The sequence below is a fragment of the Pinus tabuliformis genome, chromosome 2_1 (assembly GCF_031772625.1).
Source record: "Pinus tabuliformis cultivar Carrire ecotype Pingquan chromosome 2_1, CPIR1, whole genome shotgun sequence".
NCBI lineage: Eukaryota > Viridiplantae > Streptophyta > Pinopsida > Pinales > Pinaceae > Pinus > Pinus tabuliformis.
In genome coordinates this window covers 571,773,207-571,780,174 of record NC_142299.1, presented here as the reverse complement: position 1 = coordinate 571,780,174, position 6,968 = coordinate 571,773,207, and positions in this window count along the sequence as shown.

The following is a 6,968-nucleotide window of genomic DNA, read 5'->3' as shown; positions in this document are numbered from 1 at the left end:
TAATTCACCACCCTGTTCTCCTAATTTAGTTTAACTATTTTAGGATTAATATTTATAATTAAATCTATGTCCTTTATTCCCCCTTTTACCTAACTACATACTTATGTGCATTATCTACCTAATATTTTCCAACATGGGAAGGGTAGAGTCTTCAAGGTACAATACTTTTGCTTCTTCCTATTCTCCCTTTACCCTAAGTTTATTCTTGATTTAATCGTCTTGGTTCTAACTTTATTTACCACCTCATGTGAACTTGTAGGATCTTCATACCTTGATTACATTTATTAGTTTATTTTTTATGCCAAGGGTTCCAAGTGCGTCGTACCCTTCACGAACTTCCCTTCGAAGTTCCAAGTGTGCCGCGCCTAACAGTTTGTTCATGATGCCAAGGGTGTCAAGTCGAGTATTCCCTTCAAGAAACTCCCTTCGAAGCTCCAAGGTTGCCACACCTAATAGTTTATTAATGATGTTAAGGGTGTCAAGTCGATCATGCCCTTTAATAACTTCTCTTGAATTTATGAGGGTTCCACGTCACTTGCCCTTCAAACATCTAGTGGCTACGAGGGGAAAATTTGGGTGCAATGATAGAGACTGTTACCATCCTTCATGTTGTCCGCTATAGTGAGACTAATGGTGTGGGGGATCAAGGAATATGCCTTGATGTGTGGCCCTAGTAAATCATTGTGAGAAACCCAATTAGGGACCTACCCCCATGACATCATGATCTTCAAGGCAAAGGTGTACCAACCCTTCCAGCCCAAATCACGGTGGAAGTGCTAACGGGAGAAATTAGGGACATTGTCCCACCCCTCCCATGTAGTTTCATCCATTTATACAATGCCATAACCCATGTGTGAGCAATTTGGTCAAGAAACTAACCTGTGCCTGCAACCACTCACATGTCATTAAAATTTATAGCAAGATTCAAACTAAACTTAAAACATTTCAAGGACAAAATATTCATTTCCATAAAACTAGATGTCGTCGACTCATCACATGTGAGTGCATCTAGTGGTTTCCTATTATACCTAATAATCATGAGTAACAAAGTTTCATAGTGTTGTTCATTGTCATTCTAGCATCATCACATGACATAATCATCCACATCATTGTTCATCATGAACTAGAACTAATGTAAGTAACCAACATACGGAACATGTCCATCACAACTATCATCATCATAACATCATTAGAAAGCATACATATCCACCAAATTTGTCATCATCATAACATTAATAGAAATCATACATATCCATCAAATCTATCATTATCATAACATCAATAGGAAACATACATATCCATCAAGGCTAACATCATCGTAACATCAATAGAAAACATACATATCCATCAAAGTTATCATCATCATAACATCAATAGAAGGCATACATATCCATGAAATCTATCATTATCATAAAATCAATAGAAAACATACATATACGTCAAGGCTATCATCATCATAACATCAATAGAAAACATACATACCCATCAAAGCTATCATCGTTCTAACACTGACTAGGTAAAACCACATCCATCACAACCACTAATAGTAGAATCAATTGTCTGGATCTTCAACCTAAGGTCCTCAAAGAATAATGTGTAAGCCTTAGGGCTAAAACAATGTTAATGTCATATCAAGGTTAGTCAACTAGAGCGGGCACTATAATATTGAAAAAATAATTTTTATGGTTAAAACGTTTGAAGTGATCTTAGTATTTTAAAGTTTGGTCTTTTTTTATAAATATATGTTTTTTGTCGGAATCCAACAAAGATTTTTTTCTCTTACAAGTTTAAGTTATATACTCTATATAACATTCAAAATTACAATTTAAACAATGAAAAATTACACATTGTATGTTGCACTCTAAAAGAAGTTTGAACCTAAATAAATTTGATCCTTATCCACTCATATTAGATTCATGTTTAAAATTGATCTATACTCATTTATCCCCATAATTGTTTTTTGAAATATTCAATCTATGTTGTAGCACAAGCACACATCTTCCCTTGTATTCTTTATTTTTAGTTTTGGCTATGAGCCCTTCGACCATGTTTTCCTTCAACGAGATTTGTCCATTCATTTTTCTTATATAATTTCATTCATCTTTTCCTTCATCTTTGTGCACTCATTTTTTCATGTAATTATATTTTTTATTTTTAATTATTATATTTTGATTTTTCTAATATTAACATAACCAAATTTGCACATTAGTACATGTGGTTGAATGGAAATTTCCAATCATGAACCTAATCAACCACATTTACTAATGTGTAAATGTGGTTGTGGTAGTTGACAGTCGACGTGTGGAGGGTGGATTTCTTGATCATAGTTACATTAATATTGTTAATGTAAGTATTCATAATGTATCAATCTTATATATAAATATCATTAATATTTTGAATGATATTATTAATAATATCGTTATTAATGTTAATGTTAATATATTATGATTATTATTACTAAAAATATTTGTCAATACTATAATTTAAAATTAATGTTAAAATAATAACTTAATATTAACAACCCGTGGTCTACCCAGACTTGATGGCCAACCATGGTTAAAATGGTCGAACATGGTCAACCAAAGGATCTATGGTTGAATATGTTTAACCATTATCAACATGGGAAACCATAATTAATCATATAAAATTATGGCCAACCTTGTCAAATATCTCAAACAATGTTCATCCATGGTCAACATGGTCGAACCATGGTCATTATGCCCAACCATCGTCAACCATTGTCAACCATAATCTCTCATAGTAAATGGTTAATCATGGTCAAAATTTTCAAACCATGTTATCATGGTTGACCATGGTTGATCATGGTCAACCATGTTTGACATTGGTCAACTAAGGTCAACCATGGTAAACCAACATCAACCATACTAGCCATAATCAAACAACGTCAACTATAATTCTTCCTCTTTCTTCTTTGTCAACCATGAAAATCATTACCAACCATAACCAACCAAGGTCAACCTTGATTAACCACAAGCTAATGAGGTTTATTATGGTACCTCCATCAACCATGGTCAACATTAATGTAACAAAATAACAATTAACAAAATTAATGTTACATTGTTAGATTAATGAAACATAAATACATTGTTGTATTTATGGTTGGCCATGGTCAAACTCGGTCAACCATGTTAATCTATAGTTAACAATATTCATCTTCAATCAACTACAGTATACCAAGGTCAAACATAATCTCCCCCTTAATCCTTGGTTAACCATCACAATCAGTGTCAATCATGGTCAACTAAGGTCAACAATGGTAATCATTATCAATCATGGTGAACCAAGTTTAGCCATGGCAATCATTGTCAATCATGTTAAACTACGGTCAATCATGGTGATCATTGTCAATCGTGTTCCACTAAGATCAACTAAAATTGACCAATAATGGTCAACCCTCTTCAACAATGGTCAACCCCACCAACCCACTTCAACCATTAATGTAACTATTTTTGTAACATTAATGTAATATCAACCATGGTAAAAAATAGTAAACCAAGGTCAAGCATAATATTTCATCTTCATCCCTCTTCAATCATGGAAATCATTATTAATAATGGTCAATCAAGGTCAACCATGGTCTATCTTAACCAAAAATGGTCCACCCTCTTCACCATGGCTAGCCTTGTTAACCATGGTCAACCCTGTCAACCCACTTTAATCATAATGTGAACATTTTTGTAACATTAATGTAACATTAAAATTAACATTAATGTAACATCAACCATTGTCAACCATGGTTGACAATGATCAACCATGGTCAATATTTATAAAAAATTAATGTAATAGTGTAAAAATGGTCAACATTAACGTAATATCATTAGATTGGTGTAGCAATATTATAATTTTACATTCAAATTGACCATGGTCAACCATTAAATTAAGTAAACTATAGTATAATCATTTAAAATATTTTTATGTTAATATTAAGTTATTATTTTAATATTAATTTTAAATTGTAATATTAACAAATATTTTTACTAATAATAATGATAATATATTAACATTAACATTAATAACAATATTATTAATAATGTCATTCAAAATATTAATGATATTTATCTATAAGATTGATACATTATGAATAATTACATTAACAATATTAATGTAACCATGATCAGGAAATCCACCCTCGAGACGTTGACTCTCAACTAGCACAACCACATTTACACATTAGTAAATATGGTTGATATAGGTTAATCATTGGCATTTTCCATTCAACCACATGTAGTAATGTGAAAATGTGGTTATGTTAATATTAAAAAAGTCAAAATATAATGATTATAAAAAACATATATATATATATATGAAAAAAATGAGTTCACAAAGATGAAGGAAAAGACGAATGAAATTATATAAGAAAAATGAGTGGACAAAGCTTGTTGAAGGAAAACATGGCCGAAGGGCTTGTAGCCAAAACTAAAAATAAAGAATACAAGAGGAAGAGGTGTACTTGTGCTACAACATAGATTGAATATTTCAAAAAACAAAATGGGGATAAACCAATATAGATCAATTTTAAAGATGAATATAACATGAGTGAAGACGGATCAAATTTCAAGTTCTTACATCCTAATAATAATAATAATAATAAATAAATAACTTATAAAATAAAAATGATATGTAATTATTATAAATTCCAAGTTTTGATATATCAAAAATATATTATACTTGTTTTATTTTCAAACATAGAAAATATAAATACAAAGTATACTAAAATGTCAATGGAAAACTAAAAATAACAATGGAGCCTAAAAATTGAGCGAACATTTAAATGCTTACACTGATTTATGGACACATTTTGTTTACAAGCATTAAAAATGTAAATACAAACTATACTAAAATGTCAATGGAAGACTAAAACATAACCATGGAACCTAAAAGTTGAGCCAATATTTAAATGCTTCTATTGATTTATGGACACTATAGCATATATCTCATTTTGGGTTGTAGAGTGCCTCTTATCCAATTAAATATTTGATTTATAATTCACATTAAACTTTTTATGGTTACTAATATTTGATTTATAAGCCACATTAAAAATTTTATTTTTATTAATATTTTTTAAAATATTATGTATAGACTACATATCTCTCACAATGGAAAGAGAAAATATAAAAATAGTAATAATAATAATTTAAATTGGTTTATTTTTCTCATATAAAGTATTTTATTTAATATAGACACTCAAATATTCAATTTGTGCCTAACACTCTTTTATTTCATTTGCATATAACCATAGATCCATCTTAAATACAAACCTCTTTTGATTAGAAAATTTGAGGAAATTTTTGCACTTTAGATATTTTATTCCTTTAGAATATTGGTAAATGTAGAGCTAAGATGAATCTATGGTGGTTTTGAGCAAGACATTAATAAAATATTTTACCTATAACTAATTTTTTATTTTTCACTTGTTTATACAATGTATACATGGTTGACATTAAAATATGATATTTATGATTAAAATTTAACACTCTATATATTATCTCCTTCCTACCATGAATTAAAAAGAATCTATTAACATAATAAGAATTTCTTTAGTTGTTCTCTTTATATATTTTGATGTTAAAATATTTACTTAACATGCGTATTGAAATATTTGATTTATTACTCACATTAAACTTATTTTTGTTATTAATACTTTTTAAAATCTTACATATCAACTCCATATTAATAATGGAATAAATTACATATCTCTCTTAAAATGAAAGATAAAAATATAAGAAATTTTGTAATCTAATTTACTTTATTTTTCTCTATATAAATTTGATATAAAATTTTATTATTTAGTATGAAATTAATATTTTTTTAAGTGTCACATATTAAGCTTTGAAGAAATTGCAAATCTCCTTCATACGTTGAATTAAAAGAGCCTATTAATAGAATAATATCTATGTAGCTCTTTCTCTATATATATTTTGAAGTTACAATCTTTAATTAAACATGCATCTCCAAATATTTGATTTATAACCTACATTATTTTTTTTGTTATTAATATATTTTTAATTTCTCATATCAACTCCATATTAAGACTAGAATAAATTACACATCACCATCATTATGAAAAATAAAAAAAATCTATTGTTTAATCTAAATTACTTTATTTTTCTCTCTATATAAAAATCTATTATTTAATATGAAACTGTAACAACTAAATACTTACCCAAGGTCAAAATGATACATATAAAAAAAATCGTAAAAGGCTACATAATCACTAACCATCATCAGTATTAGATTGCATGCTATATATAACCATAACTCCATTATTGTATTGATGAAAGAGTCAAATCATATAATCACTCATTAGCAAATTAAGTACATTGATTATCAATCGCTCATGTGCAAACTGTTATTTATTAAGGCTAAGTATATTGGTTATTACAGTTTGATATGTATGATTCATAAATATATTTAATGATCAAGTAGTGTGATGGTTCTCGAGCCCTTCCTTGTGCCCTTCTAGTGTGCTCAACTTGGATTGCCACATGGAATCCATCCCACGGTCACTCTTGATTTGGAGGATCTGACGGCTCATGTGTCTTGAGTTGGAGTTAGGGTAACTACCTCCGAATGGATGGCTAAGGGTGATCATTTTCTGCAACTCCCCTTCAAGAAAATGGCTCTGCAACCCCTTTTCTCTCCTGCTTCCTGTAGCTTGAAAATTAGCAAGATTTCGTCAGAATATTTCACTGATACCACTGCCACAGAGTTTCTCAAGATTACTTGGCAGTTCAACATGTTTACCAGTATTTTAACTAGGCTTATCATGGCAGAAGGTCATCCTTTGTCCCTTCTACCATATCAGTATGTCGCAAACATACTAACTGGTGACTGTCGTAGCTCAGAATGTTTGGTTACTCTCTTGCAGTTGCCTGAGCCAGGAATTGGAGTTGTCTTTCTTACAACAGACTTAGGTAACGAGGGTTTTTACCAAGTCATAATTTATC